This window comes from Scylla paramamosain, unplaced genomic scaffold (genome assembly GCF_035594125.1).
Source record: "Scylla paramamosain isolate STU-SP2022 unplaced genomic scaffold, ASM3559412v1 Contig3, whole genome shotgun sequence".
NCBI lineage: Eukaryota > Metazoa > Arthropoda > Malacostraca > Decapoda > Portunidae > Scylla > Scylla paramamosain.
The window spans coordinates 2,110,001-2,115,000 of record NW_026973668.1 but is presented as its reverse complement, the minus strand read 5'-3'; the positions used below and the strand labels follow the sequence as shown (position 1 = coordinate 2,115,000).

Sequence of the window (5,000 nt, the reverse complement as noted above, 5' to 3'; positions counted from 1 at the left end):
ACTCATGCAGCTGATGATGTGATTACCATTGCCACTAATAGCTGCTGTGTTTATGCTAAGTACCTTCCTAACTACCACGAGGTTATTGATGAGTTAGGAGCGGGTCTTGGGCTGAGTGGTGTTAGTGGTCACGGTCCTGCTGTTACGACTACTGCTACTACTACTGCTACTACTACTACTACTTCTTGTACGACTAATTTCTAAGTTTTGTTCGTTATTACTTATTTATTTTTATTATTACTACTACTATTATTACTTTAAAATATGTCAATTATATAATCTTTTCTTCCATGTCCCTAATTCATCACGTCTTTTCTCCTTCTTCCCTTAAATTATCATGTATTTTCTTACTTCTCACTTGTTTATCAGTTATTTATCTTCATTCCTCTTTATTCTCGTGTTCCTTCGCCCTCTTGATAAGGCGTAGGAAAGAAAAAGTTAAAATTATCACTTATATCGCCTTGTTCTGTAAATGTAAACAAACTGAAGGGTAAACATTGCCTCGTGGTCCGTCAAATGAGCGTCTGTCTGTCTTATCAAATGAAAAACTGTATTTATTTATTTATTTATTTATTTATCTGTTTTTCTGTGTATATATATTTTCTTTATTTATGATTGATTTAGTGTTTTTATTTTTATTATTGTTATTTTCTTTTTTTCTCTTTTTTTTAGGTTTCGTATAAGCGTTTGCAATTTCACACGTTAGTCAAATGAGTAATTATCGTACTTCATTCCCAATATATACTTTTTAAATAATTTCTCTCTCTCTCTCTCTCTCTCTCTCTCTCTCTCTCTCTCTCTCTCTCTCTCTCTCTCTCTCTCTCTCTCTCTCTCTCTCTCTCTCTCTCATTAATATTGTTATTTGTTTTGTATTTTTTCGTAAAATTTTTATATATATCACATGTTAGTCAAATGAGTAACTATTGTATTATATTATTCATATATTTTTTAATCATTATTTTTTATTCATTTTGTTGTTATTATTGTTGTTAATGTTTGTTTCTATTGCTACTTTATTTTTTTTTAAGTCTCATAATTTTATATCGCATGAAATGAATGGTTATATTTATTTTTATTATTTTTTTTTGTATATTTCAAATAATATCTATTGCTCTTTCTCAATATCCTTATCATCTTTCATTTTAATTATTCATTTACAAATTTTCATTCGTTTATTAATTTTACTCATGATATAAAATGTTAGTCATACGAGCTGTTAAATTTTAAATCAGACATGTACATAATTATATATATTCCATTACCATTAGGTCCTTTGTACTTCATTGCATACCACCATTAATATAATATTCATGGCTATATGTAAGATTTTAAACACTGCACTGTAACATGTTGGTCAAATGAGAGTCTAAATTGACACGGTTAATTCCACTTTATTTAGATATTATTATGAACTATTCTTATCGGAAAAAAATGATAATTGCAAAAAAAAATGTAATAAAAACAATAGTATATGAAGATAAATATGTTCCTTGGTCGTTATAAGCTTTTGAATTATGAGTCAAATGAGTGATTAATTTTTCATGCACATATTTTTATAACACTTCTATGTGCATATCATGTTACTTGTAATCAGGAAGACATTCTATAATGCATGGTTACGGGGTACATTTGAATATTTATTTAGTCAAAAGAGGGATTCATTAATTTTGAAATGTACGTTTTTAAAAAGGGCACAATTAGAATACCGTGTTGCTTGTGATCGAGAAGAAAGAATATATTGTATTTTGATAACTCCCTAGCTAGTCAAATGAGTTATTAATTAGTTCTGTAAATCTATAGAAATAGACTTACGGAATTTATTGAGCTTATCGTTGTTGTTTATGATTAAGAAGAAAGAAGTATTATATTATGTGATCATATGAACTTTTTAGCAACTCTGTAGTCAAATGAGTGACTGTTTCATTTTCATAACTGGTTTTTTCGAAATATTATCAAACATATCACATATTCTTGTCATTCGTAATTAAGAAAAGAAAAAAAAAGATTACATAATTCTGTGGTCATACTAATGCCTGAATAACTTTGTAGTCAAATGAGTGACTGTTTAATTCCGTAAGTGGTTTTTCAAAATACTAACAAACATATCACACATTCCTGTTATCTATAATTAAGAAAATAAAGATTGTATTATTAAGTGGTCATATGAACATTTGAATAACTCTAAAGTCAAATGAGTACCTATTTAATTCCATAAGTGTGGTTTATTTATTTCTCAAACATATCACACATTCCTGTTACGTATGATTAAGAAAAGAACCAATGTACACTTTTTTTTATGGTAATATGAACATTTAAATAACATAAGTCAAATGAGTAACTATTTAATTCTATGTGTCATTTATTTTCAGGCATATCACTCCTTCCTGTTATTAATAATGCGAATAGAACCATCGCACCGTCACGTGATCAAATGAGCTTTTTAGAAATACGATAGTCAAACGAGTCACTAAATTAATAAGTCTCCCCCATTATACTTAAGTTTTATTGTATTACTGTGACTGTGGCTTTTGGTGACTGGGGTGACGCAACACTGTACTGCTTGAACCCTTCCTTCCTTCCTTCCTCCCTTCCTTTCACCCTTTTCCTCCCTTCTTTCATTTTCCTTTTCTCTTTCTTTCTCTTTCTTTCGTTATTTCCTTTTCTCTCTATTCTTCTCTTCTTTCTTTTCTTTTTTTTTCGTTTTATTTTCCTTTCTTTCGTTTTCTTTCTTATTTCTTTTCTTCCTTGTTTTTTTTTCTTATTTAATTTCTTCCTTTCTTTTTTTCTTATTTCCTTTCTTCCTTTTTTTCTTATTTCCTTTCTTCCTTTCGCTTTTCCTTCGTCTTCTTCCATCCTTTCGTTTTTTTTTTTTTTATTTCCTTCCTTCCTTTCATTTATCCTTCTTCCTTCCTTTCGTTTTTTTTATTTATTTTTTTTTTGCTATGTCCTTTCTTCCTTTCTTTCTTCCTCCTTTCTTTATTTATTTCATTCTTTTTTTTCAATACTAGTTTATTCACACCCCCTTCCCCCACTCCTATACATATGTACGTACGCTCGTATCTCACAATGTATTAAAATTGTATTAAATATTTCTTTTGTTTATCTTTTATTTTAGGAGTTTGCATTCATAGTTTTTCTTTTTAATAACGTTTGTCTGTCTGTCTGTCTGTCTGTCTGTCTGTCTGTCTGTTTAGAGAAGAAGCGCGTGTTGTATTAATTTATTTATATATATATCTCTTTTTCTTTCTTTATTTTCTTCCTTTCGTTCTTTTTTTCTTCTTTTTCTTCATATTGTATTACACCGAACTCTCTCTCTCTCTCTCTCTCTCTCTCTCTCTCTCTCTCTCTCTCTCTCTCTCTCTCTCTCTCTCTCTCTATCATCTTGGAAAGTCAAACAAATATAATAAACCTAACAATCAATTAATTATGAAGTTTTTGCATAGTTTCGTGTAGTTTTATATAATTTCCTCACCTCTTTTCCTTACAAACTGAGTCGAAGGCCCCAAAGTCTCGGAAAAGTGTGAAAAACCTAAAAAAAAAAAAATAACGAAGAATCTTGTAAACAACATCATTTTAACTTTCTTTGAGTCCCCCTTACAAATTGAATCTACCGCTATTTAAACTTAAAAGAGAGAGAGAGAGAGAGAGAGAGAGAGAGAGAGAGAGAGAGAGAGAGAGAGAGAGAGAGAGAGAGAATGAACCTTATAAACAGCACAATTTAAAGTTTATATAATCGTTTTCTTTGACTTTCATCCTTGTAAAATAATTCTAAAGCCTAAAAAAATAAGAAAAATCGAAAAAAAATAGACATTATATACCGTTTTCTTTCAAATTTTCCCGTTTTTCTCCCAAATTCTTTTCATAAACCCACAAACCTTCCATTTATCTTCGTATATTTAGATTATAAAACCACCAATATTGTGAATACGTTTAAAATATTGTAATTTCTTTTCGTACGTCTCACCGTCTGGCGTATGGAGGAGAGGAGAAGAGGAGGAGAGATAGAGAAAGAAATGAAACGAGGAGAGAGAGAGAGAGAGAGAGAGAGAGAGAGAGAGAGAGAGAGAGAGAGAGAGAGAGAGAGAGAGAGAGAGAGGGGGGACATGGTATTGGTAACACTGCTAGACTGATGCGCGCTCTCTCTCTCTCTCTCTCTCTCTCTCTCTCTCTCTCTCTCTCTCTCTCTCTCTCTCTCTATTTTCCTGCTCCTCTTCATCTTCTTCCTCCTTTCTTTCTTCCTCTTCTTTAATTCCTCCTCTCCTCTTTCTCCTTCTTTTCCCCTGTTCTTCCTTCATATTGTTTCTCATCGTTTCTTCCTTTTCCCCCATTGCTTCTTCCTCCTCTTCCTTTCCCTCTTTTGCCTCCTCCTCCTCTTCTTCCTTCGTTTTCTTAACCTTTCACTCGTCTTCTTCTTTCTCCTTTCCTCTCCTCCTCTCCCTCCGTTCTTTCACCCTCTGCTCTTCTTCCTTCGTTATTTATCCTCCTTCTAACTCTTCCTCCTCTTTCTCTTCTCCTTTATATCCTCTTCCTCCTCTTTCCTTCCCCTCTCTCCCTCTTCCTCTTCCCCCTACGTCAATTTCACGAGTTCCCGCAGCCAAGCCACCAACAGCGCAGTCTCCCCCTAAAGTGACCCGTTTTCTATGTCAGCCCACGCAGTGAACTTAGTGGGAGTTTTGTATCAATAACGTCTTTGTCTACCAAGATTTTGATAACCTAACTAGAAACACTTGTATACACACAAATATACATGATACATAGCCTGTCCATACGTAGTTATTATTATAAAATATGCTTTGTTTATATGTATATTCTAAGAGTGTGTTTTGGTGTGTGTGCGTGTGTGTGTGTGTTTTGGTGAGTGTGTGTGCGTATGTGTGTGCGTGTGAGGTGGTTTTTACGTATATAAGTGTATTGTTGTATATTTATTTTGGTCTGGTCTAGTTTGTCTTAAATCTGACTTGACCTGACCTGACCTGACCTAACCTTTAAGTCTATATACA

General features: G+C 32.4%; 1 long non-coding RNA gene across 1 annotated transcript in view; it reads left to right on the top strand.

Moving 5' to 3' along the window:
* The window catches only part of LOC135096225 (uncharacterized), a 9,120-nt gene extending 8,092 nt beyond the window's left edge, over window positions 1-1,028 (top strand). Inside the window, exon 5 of the long non-coding RNA XR_010264645.1 lies at window positions 1-1,028. This exon is cut by the window's left edge and continues 399 nt beyond it. This is a non-coding gene — a long non-coding RNA (uncharacterized LOC135096225).
* The last annotated feature ends 3,972 nt before the right edge of the window (window positions 1,029-5,000 follow it).